Source organism: Mytilus galloprovincialis, chromosome 11, assembly GCF_965363235.1.
Source record: "Mytilus galloprovincialis chromosome 11, xbMytGall1.hap1.1, whole genome shotgun sequence".
Classification (NCBI taxonomy): Eukaryota; Metazoa; Mollusca; class Bivalvia; order Mytilida; family Mytilidae; genus Mytilus; species Mytilus galloprovincialis.
The window spans coordinates 29,780,681-29,806,599 of record NC_134848.1 but is presented as its reverse complement, the minus strand read 5'-3'; the positions used below and the strand labels follow the sequence as shown (position 1 = coordinate 29,806,599).

At 34.3% G+C, this 25,919-nt stretch overlaps 1 long non-coding RNA gene across 1 annotated transcript in view; it reads right to left on the bottom strand.

The window, feature by feature from the left end:
• Positions 1–25,919, bottom strand: part of LOC143051943 (uncharacterized) — a 216,958-nt gene that overhangs the window by 134,305 nt on the left and 56,734 nt on the right. The window lies entirely within an intron of this gene.

Sequence of the window (25,919 nt, the reverse complement as noted above, 5' to 3'; positions counted from 1 at the left end):
GTTGCTCATTATTTCATACTGTAAAGCTTGATGTCTCTATTTTATTAAATTGAAATAAAATTTGCGGGTCATCCGCCATCCAAGAGATTTTTTTAGCAAAATAAATGACAGAAGTTGTTCATTGTGCAACGAGGGGTTTACCTCTGCGGTTGTATAAAGCTGCGTCCTGCGAAGCATCTGGTTATTATTGTGCTTAATAAACCATATTTGTGACAACATATGAAAAGTGTGAGCTGACAGTCTGCTAAGTTTTTATCCATAAGTCTCATTCTGACTTTCTATCTGAAAGGTTTTTATGTGTCAATATTTGTGTTTCAATATAAAAGGAAGATGTGGTATGATACTTGATTGTTAATGAGGCAACTCTCCGCAATAGACCAAAAGACACAGAAGTTAACAGCTATAGATCAAAAGCGGTTATTGCATAGCCCTTCAATTACTAATGAAAAACAAGTCAAATGAGAAAACTGAAGGCATATTGATGTACAAAATGATGAACAAAAAATAAATATGTGACACAACAAAAGACAACCACTATCTGAATTACAGGTTCATGACTTGGGACAGGCACATACATAATGTTGTGGGGTTAATGTTTGAAGGTGACAACCCTTCCCCTTAACCTGGTACAGTGGTGTAAATTGGTACAACATAGGGGTTTTATCAATTTGTATTATTTATTTTTGAACTCTAAATCTAGCGAAAAGTAGATTATCACAGATAAATTTGCAGAATGAGTTGTATGAATAGTCGGGACCCTTGTCTTACAAACTTTATGGAGCAAGAAAAATGTGATGAGATTTGTATGTACATAAAGTCTGTCATAAAATTAAAGATTTCAGTATATTCGCATTTTACAATATTTTTTGTAACTGCTGTATTTAACATGTTATTTTTCTTTTCTACTGTAGGATAGAAAAGAAAAGTAAGTGGTTCAAATATACATGTATGCCTCTTGAGACTAAAATTACATGCAATAAAAATCAGCCCCCAAAAAAGCAAATTTTAATAACTACAGCAGTAGTATGCATTTTTAAATGTAAATACAATGTATGTGCTGGGGGCCTAAATTGACCCTGAATTATTTCAAGTGTTTTTGGCCTTAGACTTTTTAATACATAACGTACTATTAAATTATTACATGTAATATACTATGCCGTTTGTAATTTCCTTTCTATTTAAAGTACATTTTAAACATATCGGAGGATTCAGAGGCAGCCCTGGGAAAAATTTGGTTAATAATATAGGGAATCACTGGAGCATGACCTGAGCGGGTCCCCTCTTAGGCAGTCAGTGAGCCCCACTTATGAAAAATTCTGGATCTGCCACTGGGATTATTTATACAACAAAAACATTCACGAGGTTTTAAATTGCAGGAAAATATCACCTCTTCATACAAGCCCTCCCCCTTTTTCATTCAAAAACCTACTAAACATGCTAAAAGGCACATACTCATACATTTTTATAATTTTGACTTTTGTATAATTATTATACATTCTACATGTCTGATACATGTACATCAAATTAGTCTTTAAAAACATTTTGTCTATAACATATATCTTATAATTGCCATGAAACTTGGTCCGTAGGCTTTTAATTTAGTAAGCTCTGGTCACACAAAGTTGGTTAAGATCAGTTAGTTCCTACTATCCTATTAGATAGGAACATAGTTAATTTATTATCCTTTGATTTTATCTTTATTTACAAAATAAAGACTTTAGTTTTCTCGTTTGAATTGTTTTACATTGTCTTACCGGGGCCTTTTATAGCTGACTATGCGGTTTGGGCTTTGCTCATTGGTGAAGGCCGTTCGGTGACCTATAGTTGTTAATGTTTGTGTCATTTTGGTCTTTTGTGGATAGTTGTCTTATTGGCAATCATACCACATCTTCTTTTTTATATCTTGCGTGAACATTACAATGCGTTCCACATGAAAATCAATTATATAATCATTTTTATAAAATTGATTTCATAACTTGATCTTTTTTTCATACACCTTTAAAAAATATGCCTTTAAATAAAGAGAAAGTATTTAAAGAGTTGAAATTATACTGTAACTTTTGGTCATGAATGGACCAGCTATAAAGAATTAGATAGGAATGAAATGAAGGACCCTCAATCCAGACCATCGGTAAGAAAGGTAGTTTTGTGAAATGATTCATATTTAAAAATAATTTATACAGTCTAGATCCCGCTAACTTGTTTAACCCCACCACATTATTTATGTATGTGTCTGTCCCACGTCAGGAGCCTGTAATTCAGTGGTTGTCATTTGTTTATGTGTTACATATTTGTTTTTCATTCATTTTTTTTAAACAAATAAGGCCGTTTGTTTTCTTGTTTGAATTGTTGTACATCATATATATTGTCCTATCTGGGCCTTTCATTGCTGACTATATATGTGGTATGGGCTTTGCTCATTGTTGAAGGCCGTACGGTGATCTATAGCTGTTTATGTCTGTGCCATTTTGGTCTCTTTTGGATACATTGAAGTTGTCTCATTGGCAATCATACCACATCTTTTTTATATAGATGGGTTTTGTTCTAACATGTCTAAATTTTAAGTGTGCATGCTTAACCAAAAATGTTATAACTGGAATCCTAGCAAAATCAACTGCATTCACATTCGAATACTCCAGGTTTACAACAAGAAAATTCTGTTTGCATATACATGTAATAATATAAACCCCCTACTTTCATGAATCATGACCTTTTCTCCCAGAAACCTAAATGGTCTGAACCCTATGCAGATGACATATTTCTCTGGTCCACAAATTTTCAGTTAAGTTAAGTCTTCAGTTGCAGAACATTCCTCTCTTGCTTTTTGAGTAATAGTACATTCTTCACTAGTTTGGTAGTAGGGTTGACTAGTACTATTACCAGTGAAGGAAGCATGGCTAGACACATGTTTTCTATGTGATTTCCTCAATCCAAGGCTTTGTATGTTCTGAGGCATAAGGTCACTGCATGTTGGAACACAGTCCATAGATTCCATGACATCTAAAGGAAACTACAAAATAGTTAATATTTTAAAAATAAGGAAATAATATTATTATAGACTGATATATCTGTCCTTTTTCTAATGAATTCTTATTTTTGTGCTTGTCAATTTTTTAGTAGTGGTGTTTTCCTCACATTTACCAATTCAGGGACAGCAACCTAACAACCGATTATCCGATTCATCTGAAAATTCCAGGTCAGATAGATTGTGATAGTAAAATGAAGTCTGGAATACGTTTATATTTTTCGTGTCGTCGTGTCCATCATCTGTGTCGTCGTAGTCCCAACTATCTTCTATATATTATATTTTATGTGAACAGTCTTCTGCAATTATGTGAACGACATTGTGATTTGATGTCAATAAAAAATAATGTACTCCTTGCCCTTTTGGATAATGTGTAATCGTCATGATAGGAAGGTGTCTGGTTATAGTGTTACTTTCATCGGACCCGTGATTTAATATGAAAACAATAACAATTTTAACATTAAATATATCGGATCTATAGTATGTGAACGGATATATAGCCTGTAAGGTAATCTAGGTCCGGTTTTTCAAAAGACTGGATAACTATACAGCAGTTATACAGTGGTTAAATTGTCTTGATCTAACGCCTGGTTAGTAATTGGCGAGCTATCCAGTGCAACACTCTTAGCAATTCCTGTTTAAATTGCAAATTGGAGACAGAAAAGAACAAAAGTTCTGCAAATTTTAGTGATACTGATGATATTCTACTAACTGAATTAATGTAAAAAAAAACTTCAAGTACACTTTCAATAAAAATTATACTACACCAAGCGAACTAGAAAGTTGGGGTATGGTACAGACTGTACAACAGGCACAAATACAACAAATTATATGCATAAGAGCAACTTTCTCCTCATTCCTCTCTGAAGTAACCAAGTTTTAAGATGAACATAAAATTCTCAATCACACAATTTAAAAAAAAATATATATACCGCTCTCGCTCCACTTGAAGAGCACCCGCCTCAACGAAACTCAATTTCAAGGAATATATACAATCAAACAAATTGCGCTCTCTCGCCCCTTATTTTTTGGAGCTTTTAAAACCATACAAGACTAACATATGACAGAAGCTCTCAACAATCAATCAATCAATGGCATCCACCCGTTTAAAATAGACAGAGCCTATCCTAAGTTTCTATGATAAAACTTATATTAATTGGCACACAAACCAATACAAACAGAATAGAATATTAGGTGGTTATATATGACACATCCATCAAGGGGATGTCATTCCCATTTCTTTCCATCAACCTTTTATGTTGTGCACTTTGAAGCCCGAATAGGAATATATGTTGGTTACCATACGTTGATATTCCAAGTGGTCCCCAAATCTTACTTCATTTTCCCCACCATTTGAACCAAAGTAAAAAAACAACAGCTTTATTCGCTATTCAAAGTCGATGTTGCTTACCTTTTAGTTTATTTACAGTTATCAATACTTTTAGATAGCCCAAACATTACATTATCAGTAAGACTCAAAAAAAGGTTCATGTTTACATCTGATACAACTGTCAGTACATCTTAGAAAATGATCTGGAACAAATTACCGATTTAATGTATCATCAAATACAATTATCAAAAAAGTGGTGAAATTTACATTGAAATGTAGAAAAATTATGAATAAACCGATGGCGGTTCGGTGTTACATTGTATACAATTATCTTTAGAACATGGTCGATTTAAGGTTTCATCTCGTACAAATATTCAACAATTTGTTAAATTCACTGAAAAATGTAAATTTCCAACAAAGCTGTGGTCGGTTCAGGTTTATTTATTCCAGATCATTTTCTTAGATGTACTGTACCAAGTCAGGAATATGACAGTTCTTGTCCATTCGTTTTTGATGTGTTTGTTATTTGATTTTGCCATGTAATTATGGACTTTCCGAATTGATTTTCCTCTGAGTTCAGTATTTTTGTGATTTTACTTTTTTTTTTTCAACAAAGCTGTGGTTGGTTCATGTTTATATCTGATACCAGTGTCAGTACATTTAAGAAAATAATTTGGAACAAAAAACAATTTAAGGTAATATCAAATACAATTATCAAAAAAGTTGTCAAATTAATAGTAAAAAGACGAACAATTATTAATACACGAATGACAAGTTCTATGTACATTCTATTGTAGTTTCCGGTTGTTAAATTCAAAACAAAAACATGAATATCTTTGAAGCCTTACAAGATTTAGAAGCTCAATATGACTTTACATTTAAAGAAAAACAAAAGCTCGCTATTACATCCATATTTAACTGTCAGGATAAATTAAGGCGACAGAAGTATACCGCTGTTCAAAACTCATAAATCCATGGACAGAAAACAAAATCGGGGTAACAAACTGAAACCGAGGGAAACTTCGTTGTTCTGTCAACTGGTTACGGCAAGTCCAAAATTTACTCACATTTGCCAGAATTGTACGAACTTGTAACTCACGCCAAAGGGACCGTGCTTGTTATATCACATATCCAAGCCCTAATGATTGACCAGGTTACCAAACTTGAAAACAATAGTGTTAGTGCTACATTCCTTGGGAAAAGCAAACAGACAAAAGTATTCCGGAACGAATTATCGAGGGTGAATTTTCCGTTGTGTTTTCCTGTCCTGAAGCAGTATTGATTAAAGGTCCATGGCGGAGATGTATTACACAGGGTGTTTTCCTTGACAATTTGAAGGCAGTTGTTATAGATGAGGCTCACTGTATAACACAATGGTAATTTTTACGATATAATTTATAAATGTGTATTTATCTGAAAAAAAATTATGAACAGTTAAAGGTTAACTGATTAATTTATGTGAAGGCAACAATTTTGTATGTCAAAAAATTAATAAGAAGATTTGGTCATGGTAGGTTAGCCAATGAGAACACTATAGCTATCCTCAACGTCGGTATGAAGTCACTGTTTGGCATGTAACGTCATTAGGGTAGGGTGGTCATATTTCGACCAGTCGGCGAGTTGGCTGTGATTATTATGACATACTGGTTCCCTGTATGACAATACGAACAAACTGAATATTAATGTACCATTGATCGTGATTGGTGGTCGATTTTTGGAAAATGACGCGTCAGCGCACAGGCACTTGTCTCAGAATTTTTTTTTACCTATATACCTTAATATAACACAAGGTACTTAACTAAATTTTTTGAAAAATGACACCCAGTCCCGAATTCACGTTATTTTTTTATTTCTCGGTTGTCAAACCTACTTAAACTTAATATGCCGTAAATCTAAATTGATTTATCTACACAATGGTGTATGACACGGCTATCATTGTTGTCGGGATCATTAGTAGCAGGCCTCACAAGTCGGTCAACGGGATGTTTCTTTGCATTCGTCTAATTTTTTGGCAACACCCAGTCCGCATGTAATTTTATACTGGTTTCTCATTGGTCAATCGTCTGGCTAAAAATAAATGTTGGAAATTTTGGTCAATTTATAACTCTACATTAGTGTCGTTGTGTACAGAGTCGTGTACACGCGTGTTTCATAACAAAATGAATGTTAAACAGCTAATAGCATTAAAAGAGGTAAAAAATGGTCATAACCTTTTGGTTTTGGGGCAAAGTGGAACGGGGAAGAGCCATTTGGTCTGTACTATAGAACAAGAACTAAAACAAGAGGCTCTCAAGAGCCTGAATCGCTCACCTTAATTCTTTTGGTTAAATCTCTCATCAATGATTATTTTGGCTTTTCAATTTATTTAAATGTTTTTTGGATCGTCCTATTTTCTTCAAAAGCCAAAAAAAATAATCATTTTCTCCTATGTTCTATTTTAGCCATAGGAGCTATGTTTCTTGACATACAAGGAAATAAAATATAAAATTTATACTTGATACTCTGAAACTCATTTAGCCTAAGTTTGGCTGAAATTGATACAGCAGTTTCAAAGGAGAAGATTTTTTAAAGTAAGTCAACATGATGAACAAATTGTGAAAAAAGTCTTTAAAGGGCAATAACTCCTTAAGTGGTCAATTGACAATTTTGGTCAATTTGACTTAATTGAAGATCTTACTTTGCTGAACATTATTGCTGTTTACAGTTTATTTCTATCTATAATTATATTCAAGATAATAAACAAAAACAGCAAAATTTCCTTAAAATTATCAATTCAGGGGCAGCAACCCAACAACAGGTTGTCTGATTCATCCGAAAATTTCAGGGCAGATAGATCTTGACCTGAAAAACAATATTATCCCATGTCAGATTTGCTCTAAATGCTTTGGTTTTTGAGTTATAAGCCAAAAACTGCATTTGACCCCTATGTTCTATTTTTAGCAATGGCGACCATGTTTGTTGATAGATCACAACTTCGGATACAATTTACAAACTATATACCCTAAGGAACATTCAGTTAAAATGTTTGGAAGTATTTGGCCAAGTAGTTTCAGAGGAGAAGATTTTTGTAAAAGATTACTAAGATTTACGAAAAATGGTTAAAAATTGACTATAAAGGGCAATAACTCCTAAAGGGGTCAACTGACCATTTCCGTCATGTTGACTTATTTGTAAATCTTACTTTGCTGAACATTATTCCTGTTTACAGTTTATCTCTATCTATAATAATATTCAAGATAATAACCAAAAACAGCAAAATTTCCTTAAAATTACCAATTCAGGGGCAGCAACCCAACAACAGGTTGTCTGATTCATTTGAAAATTTCAGGGCAGATAGATCTTGACCTGATAAACAATATTACCCCATGTCAGATTTGCTCTAAATGCTTTGGTTTTTGAGTTATAAGCCAAAAACTGCATTTGACCCCTATGTTCTATTTTTAGCAATGGCGACCATGTTTGTTGATAGATCATAACTTCGGATACAATTTACAAACTAGATACCATAAGGAACATTCAATTAAAGTTTGAAAGTATTTGGCCCAGTAGTTTCAGAGGAGAAGATTTTTGTAAAAGATTACTAAGATTTACGAAAAATGGTTAAAAATTGACTATAAAGGGCAATAACTCCTAAAGGGGTCAACTGACCATTTCCGTCATGTTGACTTATTTGTAAATCTTACTTTGCTGAACATTATTCCTGTTTACAGTTTATCTCTATCTATAATAATATTCAAGATAATAACCAAAAACAGCAAAATTTCCTTAAAATTACCAATTCAGGGGCAGCAACCCAACAACGGGTTGTCTGATTCATCTGAAAATTTCAGGGCAGATAGATCTTGACCTGATAAACAATATTACCCCATGTCAGATTTGCTCTAAATGCTTTGGTTTTTGAGTTATAAGCCAAAAACTGCATTTGACCCCTATGTTCTATTTTTAGCAATGGCGACCATGTTTGTTGATAGATCAAAACTTCGGATACAATTTATAAATTAGATACCCTAAGGAACATTCAGTTAAAGTTTGAAAGTATTTGGCCCAGTAGTTTCAGAGGAGAAGATTCTTGAAATAGTTTACGACAGACGACGACGGACGCCAAGTGATGGCATAAGCTCACTTGTCCCTTCGGGACAGGTGAGCTAAAAAGGGGGGAAAACGGTCGCAGTCACAGGAACAACAGGAGTGGCTTCCTTGAATATAGGTGGGATTACTGTCCATTCCTGGTCCGGTATAGCAGATGGTCATTATTCTAACGACAAACTATTACAAAAGTTGACTATTGATGAACATTTTCAAAAATACAAATTGAACATCAAACAAACAGATGTTTTAATTCTAGATGAAATATCAATGCTTTCTGCAAAAATGTTTAATCAGATTGAATTTATATGTAGAAATATCAGAGATAGTGATCTTTATTTTGGAGGTATACAAATAATTGGGTCAGGAGATTTTTTTCAGCTCCCCCCAGTTCCAGATTTACTTAACAGAGACCCTGGAGAATTCTGTTTTAAGTCTGATGTTTTTAAAAATGTATTAAGGCATAAAGTAGTGCTCGATAAAGTAATGCGTCAAGATGAACCTGATTTTGTGAAGGCCATACATGATATTTCAAGAGGAGAGCTACCAACTGATACGCATAATTTGTTAAAACGTCTCCAAAGGCCACTCCCTCCTGGCAATGACCCCATCAGACTCTTTGCAAGAAATTTTGACAGAGAAGTGTATAATGCGTCACGCCTTCTTGATCTAGAAGGAGATTTAAAATCATTTCATTCTCTTGATGAAGGAGACCCAACTAAATTAAGGAAAAAGTCTGTTGGTCAATCTTTACATATAAAAATAAACTGTCCAGTAATGTTGGTGAAAAATTTAAATAAAAATCTTGTCAATGGGTTACAAGTAACGGTGCAGGAAATAAATACTGACAATAACACTGTCACTGTTAACTTTAATGGTTTGATAACGGACATAAAAAGAGAAATGTTCACAGTTTATAGTTCAATTGATAACAAAGTTGTAGCTAGTAGACTACAAATACCATTAGTCTTGTCATATGGTGCGACTATTCATAAGGCACAAGGGCTTACTTTGGATAGAGTTGAGGTTGATTCTTCAAATATTTTTAAAGCAGGACAACTGGGTGTGGCAGTTGGTAGGGTAAGAAAAAAGAAAGGACTGAGATTGATTGATTTTCATACTAAAAATGTAATAAAACCTGAGAAATCCATATTTGAATTTTATGAACTGAATTCTGTTCCATTTCTTAGTGATTTGGAATGCTGCAATACTTCATATTCCTTAGCAACAGAATTTAATTTAGAGTTTGAAGAAAATGTTTTATCTGAATCAGAATTATCAGAATTCACTTATGAAGAAATTGATGAAATTGAGAAAATGGTACATGTTAATAAAAATATGGGTGATCCAATAGATAGTGTTGCATCTGAAGATGAGATACACAATGTACAAGTGAATTTAAATGACTGTCCAATAAGTTTAGATGACATACGGTCATGTTTACCTGATATGCTGGTGACTGATGAACAGGTTTTTATAAATGAGCGATTGAATTTACTGCTAGAAAAGCATAAATTACAACTAAATTTATATCTGAAGACAATTTTTGAAAATATTTCAGATATATATGAACAGGTTTTTGGAAGTGAATCTACTGAAAAAAAGACAGATTCAAAATCATGGACAAATTATTTCAGCAAACTCTATAAGTTTTCACATTCTAATGAATATATTTCTCTCATTGAAAATTGTTGCAATAGGAAGGCAGAATCTGATGACTTCACAGTTTTTAGTAGAAGTTTTGACTTTGTTTCACATTTTATTATAGAAAATAAAACTAGTAACATTAAGGATTCAACTGAATTCTCACCTCAACAAAGTGCATACTCAAATGATGATGCAGGCTTGGGCAAACTTAGGTATATTGCTGGAAGATGTATTGCAAAATCCAAGTATCATTACATGACAATAGGAAAAAATAACATGTATAAGAAAAACAAACAGTCCTGTGTGACTGATTGCTTCCTTAAAGTAAAAATATTGGATTATATGACAACAACATATGCTGATTTATTGGAGTAGTTCATGCAAAGAAAGCCTTGAAGAAACCAAAAGAAAACAAAATTTAACACAAGGATTAACTGACATAAAAGATGATGTATTAGACTTTTTTGTTGATATTGATAGAAACCGAATAAATTATCAGAATGAAAAAATGTTTCATAAACATGGCTCTAATATATTTAATTTTGTTCATGAGAAATTATTAAGCAGCAAGACACTTTTTAGTTATTTTCAGAAATTATTACAGAATTTTTATCTCACAGCTACCTTTGTAAGAGTGGATGAGGACTTAGCAATGGCTTGTTTAAAAGCACTATATTCAGACTTAATTTTGAGATTTTGTCGAGTATCTGACAACCAATTTCGAAAAGACTTAATTAAAAGTTTTGGAATGCAAAAATCTGAAACTCTTAGAAAAAGGGTTGTTGAAACAGCAAAAAGAGACAACACCAGTAAACAAATTTCAATGTCATACATTTTGAATGATAAATCTGAAAATAAAATAAGTTCACACCTAAAACTGTAATCCTGCATTTGTGATTCTGGTACATTAGTTTTAAAATGTTTTACAAAAAAGCAATTAATGTGTCTAGGAAAAGCATATGACATAAACATGTCTGGGTCTGGAGTGTCGCGAACCGCGATTTATATTCTTTTCATTTTCAATGTGCTCCATACTTATTATTATGTAATTTACAGATCCGTTCATTGTATTCATAACTCCGTTAATTGTCTATTATTTATGTAATTTATTCACGTGGCATATCTTCAACGGAGAAACGGAGTTGTATTTTGTTTAAAAGAAAAAGATTTGTAATTTGAAATTAGAGTAAAAATAAATGTTATACAGTGATTATGAGTTGTGTCTTAAATAAATTCCAATGATTGTGTTGACAAGGACTTACGCAACATTTGGGTTTTAATTATAATGTTCAGAATATTGTTGTTCTGTTTCGACTTCAGAAAAAACTTCATCTCCATTGATATATGAAACAGTCCTGGTAAATGTCAGTACGATTGTTTGTGTTTTTGTTGTCACATGGGAAATATCTACAGCAGTTTCAGAATTGTTACGGTATTCTTCATCACTTATCACAATTACTTCATTATATGTATTATTATTTTCGACACTGTGCTCAAAAGAATCAGGAGATGAAATGTCTTCGTAAAGCATCTTCGTTTCCATTAAGCCTACACTTTCAGTACTTGAAACAATCATTCAAATTTTCACACATATTATTATTTTCATCATGAATTAAATTTTCACTTGATAAGAATTCATCAATATTAAAATCTCCCCCAATATCTTGAACGTCACTCAGGTCTTGTAACAAATCTAGAATTGTATCATCATCACTTACGTCTTCGTAGTATTGGTTTTCCAGAGTTTCAATATCTCCTTTTTTAGCCTCTATAGCTTTACGTCTAGCATCCATTTTTGAAAGATGATGAATAGAACTTAAATGTCTAAAAAGGTATTCCTTACGAATGAATTTAGAAAAACATCCATCTTCTGTGCAATTCCAGTGTTCAAGGGTCTTGGAATGGTTTTCTTTCACATGCCTAGTCAGATTTCTTTTATATTTGTATTCTCGAGTACACATATTACATCCAAACATGTTGGTATATTATTGGCGTGAGATATCTTTTATAAATCATTTTCTTTAAATAGGAATATTGAGAGAAAGCGCATGAAATTCACGTGCATTATTCGTTACATAAACGACTCCGTTAAGTCATTTAAACATCTCCGTTAGAACATAAACATACAGGTAAATTTTATACATCTCCGTTAGAACATAAACATACAGGTAAATTTTAAACATCTCCGTTAGACTAAAATAACTCCTCTAGTTCACTCTTGTTACAATTATTTACAATGTTAAATTATATATGTCTCTCGTAATCAAACTATTATTCACCGTAAAAATCTTTAATTTTACGTCTAGCCTTTTCAGCAGACTTCCTGACAGGTCTTGTTTCAGCAGATTCACTCTGACACGTATTCTCCTCATCAACCTTTGTTTTTTCTTCAATTTCCAAAGGGTATAGTAAATTTAACGGACGACTAATAACTTTTCTTGATGAAAGAACTACTTTTGCTGATCTAATCTCACCATCATTGCTATGAATTAACTGTACTAGTCTTCCTAATTTCCACACTCCCCTTGGAAGGTTGTCTTTAATAATGACAACATCTCCAACGATTGGAGCATATGGTGATTTCGGACGTGACTGCGAACTTGATACATCCCGCACAGCCAAACGGACGCCCCACTTCGGCAAGCGTTTTACTGTCGGTCGGGAGAAGACCAAGTGACCATATTTCTATACCCCAGTCACCCTTGGGGAACTTTACAACACAAAGAATAGTTCAAATGTCAAGAAAAATAATAAGCAACAAACGTGACTCCGTTATGTGTCAAAGATATTTTCCTGTTCAATTTTTCAGAAAACTATCTGATTGGTCATAGTATAAAAGGAAGAAAAGCAAGCACGAAGTCAAGCCGGCAATAGATAAGCCTACATATGAATTCTTGATTGATACAATTTTAGAAAATCCCAGATAAATGTGAAAACAAAGTATCATTGCAAAATTAAATGATTTCAAACGTGAATCCGGTTACAAAAGGGCCAATGAATGTAAACTTAAACAAAACTAATAAAAACATCAAGGAACTACAAATGAAAGAGGGTACAAAAGGGGGGTATGTTGTTAAAGAAACACAATAATGCCAGTAACAGACTTTTCATGCAACCCAAGATATCATACAATGAACATTATGATATGTGGTACAGGAACGAAAACCATTGGACAAAATTATCTAGAGACTACCACTGTATCCGCTCAACATTTGTGGGTTCCTTTATAGCTTGCTGATCGTTGTGAGCTAAGACTCTGGTGTTGGCCTTACCTTGGCCTATTACGGTCTTCTTTAATAAATTGCTTCTTGGATGAAGAGTTGTCTCATTGACATTCATACCACATCTTCCTATATCTATTTATTATAATTTAGTAATTTTGAATGTTTTTTTTTTATTTTCATCTTAATCAATAAACAGAGACAGCAAGGACACAGTTGCGAGACACCAAATCAAAGAAAGCATTTTTGCGCCCACAAGCAGTCTCCACATTTAATCATCAACATCAAACGCTGTCGAGTAGTCAGCACTGTGGTGTGGACTTGATATCAATTATATCATTCTGAGATATATACCACTAGATTCAAGACCATGAAACTGTAGAATTGTTATAAATCTGTTTTAACACTTGATGATTTTGGACTATTGTGAAGTGAAATGGTCGTTCCTTAAAAAGAATGTATACGATATACATAAAATAACAAAAATATTAATTAATGGTGGGATTGCTCCTCTACTTGTCACATCAAAATTATATTATGTTATTGAGCTCTTCATTAGCGGGCTGTGAAATCAAAAGAAAGTAATGTATGAATCTTTTGATTCAAGAAAAGAACATCAATATTAATCTTATTACCATAGTCACCTACAGATGCAATCACAGAGGCTTGTCTATAAATGGGTCAGACGAATGGGGGTTCGATGTTGGCGACTTTGTAGTACTTTCAATTGCCCCTTCCGCATTGTTTATAACCTGCGATTGTTGATATCTCCTATTTAGATACTTAGGATGTTAGTCGAATATCTTTGGGGTTTAAGGGTCTGCGGTAAGCCATATTGATTGATTGATTGATTGTTGGTTGCTTAACGTCCAGTGGCAAATATTTCATGCATATTCAGGACGAAAACAAGTTAACAATAAATATTATAGGTAGGTTGTTATAATAGAGGATGATGGTCGGGGAAATTTGGACTGCCACCGGAAAATGAGGGTATAATGGATAGAGACAGAAATTTTGGCTTGCAACAGGCCACCTACGGACCCCTCAAAGAGTTGTTGCAAGGGTTCTTAGCGTGCAAAGAGCGTGGCACTCTCTTTACACGAGGCATCGGAATTAACGTCCCCCTTCTGACCGGACGTGACTGCGAACTTGATACATCCCGCACAGCCAAACGGACGCCCCACTTCGGCAAGCGTTTTACTGCCGGTCGGGAGAAGACCAAGTGACCATATTTCTATACCCCAGTCACCCATGGGGGTCGGTAAGCCATAACGGGAGGTGATAGAAAAATCTCTTTTAAGGAAGGATCATTTTCAATAATTCCCCAGTGTTTGGACCATTGATGAAAGATATGTAAGGTGAGGATGGAAGCTAACGACAAACGGGATTTAATTTGCCTAGACCGTCTTTTCTTTGTATTCATTTTGGTTTGTTTGGTCTTTTTCTTTTGCCTTACCGAAAGCTTCTGAAATAACTTTATTCTTATAACCTCTTGATTTAAGGCATGACATCCGACCTCCACACCTACTACCAATTTCTCTCTCCGAAGAGTTGTCACCCGAATCACTGCTCCCGGACCATTCCGAACATCAAAGCCATCAGGATAAGATGGATTTCTTCATCGGAATCAAAATTAAGCCATCGTTAGGGGCTACTCAGATAGCAACTTAAATTATTCCTTATCCATTTAATACACTTGAGGGAAGAAACTAATATCATTGTACCAAAAGTGTCAACTACTTTTTCTACGTCACACAGGTATTGGAAAATATTTTTGTCGATTACAGTGTGAAGATGTAACAGCCAATATGTTCCGTCAGTTACTTTGTTCCGGTAACCTTCAGCTAGTTATTTCGTACAGATGGAACTTTTCAACTAGTTGATTTATTCTGAGTGCAGTTGAAAAGTTCCGGAAAAAAGAAGCTAGTTGAAAAGTCCAAGAACAATGAAGCTAGTGGAATAGTTTAGGCTGAACACAACTAGGTAGACCAATTTAAGCTGCATTTCATAGCTCACTTAAAACGAAATCAGTTGCATAATTTTGTGTATGTATGTTCTTGTATCTAGTGTTTGAAATTTCATATTAATACCTGAATTATGTCAGTTCTCTTTATCTTAAAATAAAGGTTAACATATTCTTCGTCAGAAGTTGGTTTACTCTCACTGATAAGCCCCAGCATTTGGTCTCCGAAAAGGCGATAGTAATGCATATTCCTGGAAAAAAACCACAGGACTTGTTTTTATAATTCCGTAAAATTGTTGGAAACTAATGAGTTCACGACTCACAAAGAAGAAGTAGATGGATCAATATATAAATTAGCTTTTAAAATCCTTTTCTGACTTCAGTGAGCTATGAAAGGTCATCATTCAAATTGACATTCTCAGAGGCGGATCCAGAGGTACGTCCTCTAACGTTACTCCCCCACCTTTTTTTCTTTGTAAAATGATTAATTCCAGATTGGACTTTGATATCTTTGCCATTTCCCGTGTATTTCTTTTTTTAGGCAAAAATTCTTTACTTATAATGATAATTTTTGCTGATAGGTGATAATATGTGACAAAAAACTAAATTCCAATATCCATGGTGTCCATATTTGATATCTGTTGGGAAGAAAATAATTTTAAAAGTGACCATTCAAGTGAAATTTGGATTAAATGGTTTAGTGGTTTCAGAGGAGTTGACAAAAATGTAAATTCCTATAGGGTCTTATAAGGTTAAACCAAGTTGTGTCATGGCTGCCATATTAATAAATAGCACCCAGGCAAACCAAACACAATTAAATGACCATTCCATTAAATTTGGTTCAAATTGGCCATTAAAGAGGAGTTGACAAAAATAAAAATCTCAATAAGCTTAACGTTAAACATGGTGGCCAAGTTGGATGGCATACGGGGTATCAACCACATCTTTTAAAGGTGCCATCCACTGATCATTCCATTAAAAAAGATGTCATAACAGAAAACATCCATGCATATATAAAACACAAAATAACTCTTTAGCTAATCTGCAAATATACAGGTTCAACCACCACTTGCATTCTGCGTAACGCCTCCGCATGTTCACAAAGTTCTTCCTCCTTATGGCGTATGAAGCCACGCCAATTAAAACTTCTTGGGTCGTAATACGTGGATGTGGCAACATTATGCTCCCTTCTTACAGACGAAACTACATCAATGCTTGATCGTATTGTTATCAGAGATAAGTTCACAATTTCCGCACTGTCGACTGTGGATCACTGGTTGTGGTACATGTATCTGAATCAGAGCTTTAAACGTCACCCGGCTAAATGAATTGCTTCCTGTGCCGACTACATAGCAAACTCAGAGGCATCCTCCTGCAGAACCACCTCATCCACAGATTCGGGGACCTCAGGGACTTATGGACTGTTGGGCACAGGCACATTATCTTCTTCAGCTCTCGTTAACTTCTTTTCCTGCGACCTACAGGTTTCAATGTTCTCCCTGGAGGTATAAACCAGGGAAGCTTCTTGGGACAGTTCCTTAGCTTCTTCTATTCTTGTGACCATGGAGGTGCATAAGTTAATAATCCCTTCGAAAAAAATATACCAGTTTGGCTCGTTACAACCAACATATCTTACATTACTGTGATTGAGATGTTCATACACGTATATCTCGGCATTTTGATTTAGTAAAATATTCTCAAATGCCAGGAAGTGGAACCTTGACAATTATGTATATTAGTTAAGCAGCTTACCACACAAATCATGCAAATGGTGATACAAGCATAAAACTTTGTAAGCACATGCCTTTAGGTGTATATAATCATATTAGGGGGTAGCCACGAAAAAGAATCATCCGATCATGGCGGCCATCTTGGATTTTCGAAATGACGTCTTCACAGGAAAAAGACATCACATATATAGCCCGTTTTGCTTGTATTGTATCCAAAATGTTACACAATGAAGTAAATCATTGTTACATAAGATAAAGTATCACTTTCGGTCAAATATCGGTCGATAACCCACTCCTGGTTTCATGAACATACCGAATATGACTGTTTTATAACCCGAATAATGTCAGTTGTTATATTCCACAAATTTTCGACTAATATTCGATTGCTACATAAGGTTCGATAGGTTATAGGCTAGTAGATGGCGCAATTTTATTCTAGTTAACCTTTTCAGAGTGTGTGTTCTCATTGATACATGTATAAGACGAGGCTCGGTACTTGTCTATCCACCGTTCATATTTTTAGTTACGAAGTTTTATTTGCAATTCTTGATCGGATATTGATTTGAAGGAATTCTATCCCTATTACGAACACATAATGTTGTTAATACATCAAATAACATTATTAGAAAAGTAATCTGGAATTTTATACAATTTCTAGAATTTTACCTGTGAGGTTTATCTATGTTGCGTAAATTTATTCATGTTACAGACACACACTATTCGTGCACTTCTCTAATAGTTGATTAGTTTCACTCGGTTCTTGTTTGCTGTTGCATTTATTTATTGCTCAGATAATATTTGCCTTATTGTTTTATAATTTCATTGTTGATTACTTTTGTTTATATTATAATAGTTACTTAGGTTTTGAAATGGCGAAAAGAATTCGATTATCAGCTTCTTCAGCAGATAGTTGGGAAACTGATTGGACAAAAAGTTGTGTGTGTCAGGAGGTCACAACAGACCTACTGAAATCGTCAGACGAAGGATATACAATGTTACAATGTTTGGAAAATAAATCACTCTCTTTCATGAACTAAATACCCTCCCTATCACTCCTGATAATCGGCGATTAAAACACGGAGAGGGTATTAAAAGCACAATGAAAAAAATGCCAAGTACCATAATTTGTGTAGGATAAAGTTCAATAATACTAAACTTGAGAGAGCCCAGAAACGCAACATGTCACCGATACCATCTGGAAGTTCTAGTGATTGTACGTCTCCTAAACTTTTTATGTGTACTCCTCGTTCTAAAAATCAACAACAAAATCCAGTTGAAAATGTGCATAAATGTTTCATTTGTGATAAATAGTCACCTTTATCTGTCTTAAAGAGAGGCAATGACAATGAAACTTAATCAACGACTAGTAGTGGATTGTGCAACAGATCTTCAGGATAAACAACTGTTGTCAAAGCTGAGTAGTGGTGATGTTATAGCACAAGAGATGAATTATCACCCGTCTGGTCTCGCAGCTGTATATAATAGAGAGAGAGATCAAAGAAGAGACAAACAGAGATCGAAAGCAGTTGCACATAGGAGGAAACTGTAATGAAAGGAACTGCATTAGCTGAGCTGGTCACATACATTTTTGAAACTCAAAGAAACTCTGAAGAGTCGGTTGTGTTTCGATTAGCAGACCTGGCAAACCTGTTCGAGGAAAGATTGGCACAGCTTGGTTCTTCTTCTGCACAGGTACATTCTACTCGACTCAAGGACAAGCTATTGCCAGAATTAGAAGCACACACAAAGGGCAGAGATGTACTATTGATGTTTGAAAAAGATATAGGACCAGCTATAGCGTTTGTTTGTGATTATAATGACACCATGCATATGGCAAAGACGGCCGAATGATTCGCTGCTAATTAGCTACAACGAAGACAACATTTTCTGGATCCTTGGTCTCTGAAGATATCGATGATAGCATACCCCCTCCATTGTTACAGTTGGTGAAAATGATAGAACATGGACCTGATATCAAATCGCAGTTAGAAAACGTTTCTACAAAGTCTGACTTAGCTCTGGCCAATATTTTAATGTTTAATTATTACTCAAACAGCCAAAAGGTAACAGTACAACAAAGACATTCATCTGATCGTGAATCACCATTGTGTGTGTATCTTGGACTGTTACTCTTAAGAAAAACCTGGAAAAGACAGCTATGGGTTATGTATCTCTTACGATCGTGTACTGGAAATCTCAACTCAACTAGGTGAAGCTGTTGTTGAACGTTATTTAAATGAAAGTGTGGTATGCCCACCTTAAATATAGGGCAAAGTGTTTACAGCAGCTGCAGTCGACAACATAGATCACAACCCAAGCTCAACAACATCAAAATCATCTTTTCATGGGACCGAAATCTCTATTTTTCAACTTCCAATGAAAGATAATATCGGCGTTAGAAGGGATGAGTTAATATTACCTACACATAAACCAAAATCTAAAAAGGTACTCTGCTGCTTATATGAATATAAAACCTGCATATCTTAAAACAAAACCAGAACCTCTCATTCTGCCTGACGATATTACTAATATACTTAACAACGATTATCTATTCATGAGTTTGCAAAATGAGTATGAGTGGTTAAATACGGTGAGGTTAACAAGTGAAGATATTACGTCCGAAAATATTTAATGGTCTTCATTTCATTCTTCAGAGAGACGTGGACCAACTGTTGAAGTGAGTCTAAGCTGCTTAATGCCATTATTTCAATAACAAGCTCACTCAGTTATTACCATAACACATTCGATGGATAAGGTCAGGGATGTTGTGTCGTTTTTGAATTCTGGCCAAACTCCAGTGATTACAGCAGACCAACCGCTATTTGTTTTGGCAAAGCAAATTCAATGGGAAGGGCCAAATAAATACGGTGAAAACAATTTCGTTGTTATGTTCGGTGGATTACATATTGAGATGGCATTTTTTAAGGTTTTGGGTGATCTATTGCGGGATAGCAGTTGGATAGAGGCTTTATCAGAAGCAGATGTTGCATCCTCTAGGACTTCAGAATCGTTCTTGTCAAGTTCTTATACTTCTAAAACTAGACTAGCACATCAAGTAACCGCATGTGTATTGTTTGATTTACTGATGTCTGCCTATGAATCTTCTAATAACGAAGATCCTAATGAATCAATAGAATTTGACAATTTTATACAATGGTATGAAGAAAGAAAAGTAGGTAGACATCATTTTGAGTTTTGGTATTCGGTTCTTGAAATTCAGCTGTTGGTTTTATGGTACATTCAATCATTACGAGAAGCGGATTTTGAGCTTTACAAACAAACGTTGTCTTCCTTGATCCCATACTTTTTTTGGATTAGATCATATCAACTATGCTAGAGAGCTTCATATTCATCTTCGCGATATGGCTTCATTAGAAACAAAACACCCAGATATTTACAGAGAATTTGTTAAAGGGCATTTCACTGTTAAAAAATCAAATCGTGTTTTCCCAAACATGGCGATAGACCAGGCTCATGAACGGAATAACGATATTGTTAAAAGTGATGGTGGTGCTGTAGGGCTGACCGAGGATTCCGCCGCTTTGCGACGGTGGATGGTAGCAAATGTGGCTACAAAAAAAAACCTGTTCTGGTAGATGAAAGTGTTACAAAGCTGGCTTGACCTGTACAACATTGTGTTCATGTAGCTGTTTAAACAGAATACATCGGAAAATATCGTAGATTATTACACTAATCAATCCTCCAGCATGTCTAACATAATTATCGATATATCAAACGGATATTTTCATCATATATCTATACCACTAGTATTTCACTCGAGTGTACGAACTTTTTCGACCCAAACCGGAAGTGGGGATTTTTTTATTACAATTGTTGTCTGTTTGACATATTTTCATATCATTTTATTGTATTTCAAATAGTTTTCATGACAAATATAGCGTTGAAAATGGTTAGGACAGTTTTTCAAGTCGAAGATTGAGCAAAAGGATGTCAATTTTGAATTCAAGATGGCCGCCGTGAAAAAAATCGAAAACATGTTGGCTACCCCTCTTATATGATAAAGTACTTCCTAATGAACGTCTATGCCTAATCCCTTGCTTGTATCACAATTTGCATGATTTTGTCAAATTTCGGTACTAAGCCGCCCCACTATATTACCAGCATCTAGAACTTCCTGTCAAGAAGTATGTCAATAAAGACATAAAGAAAATAACAGGAAAGATCCCTGACATAAAGACAAAATTATTCGACGGTTCAAAATATGGGGTACCGGGCTGTTCTGTGGATAACGGGCGGTACTTCAGCCGTTCTAAAGATTGGCAGAAGATTTGGGTACCCTGACAGTTTCAAAGATGGGATACCGGGCGGTGAATTTAAACGATAAAAATACCGTACAAATAAATAAAAATACTGGGCATTGCCTTGTAGAAATGTAATTAAACCCTTATGTATTTAAAGAAAGACATCTACCATAATAATAAATTATACAGTCAAACTAAAATCGCTACGAAACATTAAATGACAATAATATTAAACTGATGGTTTTGTAACTGTACCGGGTACATCAAATTTATTTTACGAACTTAAGTTCTTTGCTGTAAGCAGCAGATTAAATAAATCACTGAATTTTGGAACAGTGCATCTCTTTATATATGTGTTCCTGATTGCATTTAAAAAGAACAAGAACAATTTAAATGTTGGGCAATAGTCAATAGTCATATATCTAGAGAAGGAAAAGTTGGAAACGACTTTAATTAATGAATGGCTATTATTTATTTTGAATTTATCGAACCATAAAAATTAGTTTGAATAAATTGTGGACGTTTGATAATTGACAGAACGGCAAAATATTTTTTTCACCAAAATATATATAGGGTGAAGTTGGCCTTTTCAATCAAATTTTCTTCAATTAATATTTTATAAATATATTTTATGTGTCTGATAATATTTTCTATGAAAATGCAATATACACTGAACGACATAAATATTTAAAACTGAATAAATTGTTACTGTACTGATCACGGCTAAAACATTTCACATGGTTTCTCTGTTTGAAGAAACAGAATAAATGGACATTGTAACAGTGGATCCATCAGTATATGCGTTTTTGAATACTTATACCTTATAACCTGCATGCATTAATCAGTATTTTATATGGACATTTATAATAGTGTATCTATATGAGTTTCAAGTACTATCTCAATGTAGGGTTGCGTTAACATTTTAAATCAACTGTTTACTTTAATTAACATTGTAACAACATTTCGTAGTGGTCTGCTTTGAGATTTTGGTGAAATGGTATATCCCGTGGAGGAATGTACGTGATAAACATGAAACTATTAAAACAAGGAAACTGATGGACTTTTAACCACTGATAACGTCAAATATATTTTACGATCTGAAGTTCTCTGTTTGAAACAGCAGAATAAATACACTTTGGATTGTGGAACGGTATAACCATCAATATATGTGTGTTCCGGTTTGCATTTTGTAAAGTTGTTTTTTCTTCAAATGACCCCGTAATTGTAGTTGATAACATTTCCAGGTCAAGGGCGTGTTGATGGTGACCCAGTTTCGTTTGTTGACTTCGCGTTTTCCTTGTTGGCTAAGTGTGGTCTTGTGCATAACTTCCAAAGCACATAGGCAATTGGTTTATTCTTCAGACCGCCAGGTATGCGGTTGAACCATAAATGATGATTCATCATCGATGTCCTCTTCTTTTGATGACATTTGTTTTGTGTGAAGAGCCTCCTGAATTTTTATGGCCTCTCTTTTGTCCACTAGGATTTTATCTGTACTCTAGGAGTATCACTGTCATTTCACTTCGATAATGGCGGATACGGAACTGAAGTGTTTTCTTGTAAATTGAAGCTTGTGTTGTCCATTTCTCTTGCAGAAAATCAGAAAGCTTTGATACGATCGGAGAGACACCTGATGAAGAATTAAAAGTAACTGAACAATGTTAACCAAACTTCCAAATGTCTCCTAAATATATAACCTCTTTCTATAGTCAACGACATTTTGGAAATTTGCTTCTCTTTTGTTTCAAAACCATCTCAATTTTGGTAAACAAAAACCGATGATCAATTGCGTCATGAAAAGAAGACATGACATATGTAGAGTTGGAATTTAGTGTCCATCGTCCCAACAACTCTCCAACCTGTCAATTTGACAAATAACAACAATCGATGGAACTTAGTGGCCCTCATCATAATTACCCTTCAGACTGTTCATTGACAAATACCACTAATGCTGCAGCATACCTTTTGATGTTCTTGGGAAAGCTCGGTAGTGCAAGGTTGGAATATGTCGAGCGACCATTTTTAAAAGAATATATACAAAGGATAGGAAAATTATACCTTTTTTTCTTTTCTTTTTTTATCAAAATAGTATACAATGCTTAAATTATACTCAATAATAACAAATAATATGCTCTTTTGACAAATAAGTATTTCTGTTTCCTTAATTGCTGAAATTAACTTGTGTTCTTGCTGTCATATTCGACACAGGTTCTTACCAGGAACAAAACTGTTAATTTCGTGACTCGTCTAACAATTTCATTTAAATCATCGTCCGAAATATCAGCGTATTTTCTCTGCAGGTTAATTCTGTATCAAGTCAAGAAAAAACGCGACAGTTATAATCCTCGCACTACTTCATCAGCTGTTGGATTACGCATTCTGGTCACATTTGCGGTACTGCCTGAGGCTCACGCCGAGACGTAGGCAATCCCGGAGTTTTATGCTTTAGGATTTAGTACGGCACGTTCTGGGTCACTAATATTTTCTACGTGATATTACCGTTACCATTTTGGCGATTTTTTTTTCAAAATAAAATTGTCTTATAAGAAGTCTTTCTTACACTCCTTCTAATGTCATTTAATTATTTTTGCAATGAACTTAAGTCTTCCTGTAGTTTTAGCACTTTCTCAATGTGTCTATAACATTTTATGCATATACTATAAATGTGTTCATGTTCATGCTCAAACACTTCAATTACTTTCTTTAATTTGTCTACCCTTTCTTTTGACAATTTAAATTTTGTGTTTGTTAATCTTTTCTCAACCTTTTGGCCAGATGTTATAATGTCAGTCTGGATAAATGAGAAACCACAAGTCACGATTATATTACAGAGGTAATAAACTCTTCTGGGGTGGCAAGACTCTAAAAATCCACAGCGATCGTTTTGTTCTATGTCTATGATACGTTAACACATGTATATGAAAACTAAAAACAGTTTTCATCCTCCACAAATATATGGTTTAAATAACAGTCTTCAACCATGCTAAAGAGGTAATTTCAAAGCAGAATGTATAGCCATTCCTGTTATATGGTAAGATGCTATTCCTGTGAGAGCACACACACATACTGGGTCTGAACCACCATGGTACGCATCCACTGTATTAGAAATGATGTTTGAAATGACTTCCCAACTCCTGTTCCTCCAGTAATAAAAACATGTAAAGCCTCTTGTTTCTGAGTAAATTGCGTTCTGATGTATTAAAATACCAATGTCTGATCTTTTGTTAGTTTATTATACATAGATTGCATATCATTAGGATAACATCCTATCAATAAGTTGTGCCGTTCAGTGTCATCTTGATGACATACATTATATTCATTGATATGAGACGAAAGATATATTTTATTCCTTTGCTTGTATGTCTCCTTTACACATCACCCCTTCTGATTCTATCTTATTGGTTTACAAAAGTACGTAGCATGCCACCTCTACCACATACAACTTTAAGGATTTATTTGGGAATCCTTACACAAATCATAGGGTAACTACACTTCAAAAAACGTGGATAATGATTTTGTACATGGTGTATTGTACTTAAGTATTAATTTGTTCGTCCTGTATTCAAATTCGTCTACATGAAGGTCCAAATAGTCAATAATTAAACTTACTATGATTTTAACAAAAATGAATCCTTGGGGTCTTTGATATGCTGAATCTGAACATTTACTTAGTTTTTTCGATCATGTGCCCAGTTTTCAAGTTGGTCCAAACCCGGGTCCTATGCTTTTCATGAATGTATTCTGTACCAGACAACGAACTTATCAAATGGGTGACATCTTTTCCGAATTCTTCTACCATCTGAAATAAGAACTAAGTCGCAATCAAATCACATCTTTGAAAAATCTTCAAAAAATCTAAAGCAAATAAAAGATAATTATGTGCCGCTTTTTAACACAACCCAAACTCTTAACATACTTCTACTTTTATTATACAAAACTCAAATATTGCGCAAATTACTGGCAAACCTTATCACATAAAACTGTTCTTAGTTAACATACTAAGCTATTATTTGAATTAATTGTGGTATAAAACAAATTACCATAACCCACTTCACCACCACAGCCCAAAAAGTATCAAATATCACACTATACGTTAGTGGTAAGTAATGTGTTCATGTCAACACACTATATCTGTTCTTTTTAAAATTTTATAAAATGAAGGAAATGTGGTTATAATGTCAATGAGACAAAACAATTGTTTTAATCACTGTATTGAAAGGTTTTAGTTCTATGGAAACTATACTAACAGCATCTTCAATGTGTTAAAGCACAATTGATTCATACTACACAATAGTCAGCTTAAACATTTCAATATCTCCCGACATATTTTGAATTCTGTAAATTGTTGTCAGCAACTGTGACAACAGAGGCTTAAAGAAGAAGAAAAATCATCTTCATTCCAATATAAGGCTATAGAAAAAGCATTAAAACTACAATTTCCATCTGTTGATGCTGAAATTACTGTTCTATTTCCGATTGAATCTGGAATGAAATCCTTAAATCTGGAGGGGAAAAAAAAACCATAATTATGAAGATAAAAGACTTTTTTAAAGAAGTATTAAGAGCTGGAGCAGTTGCTTTATCTCGTCAATAGTCTGTTACTTTTTCTATTAACTTTATTTTTCAACCAAACATTAACGCAAATTTGTAATGTT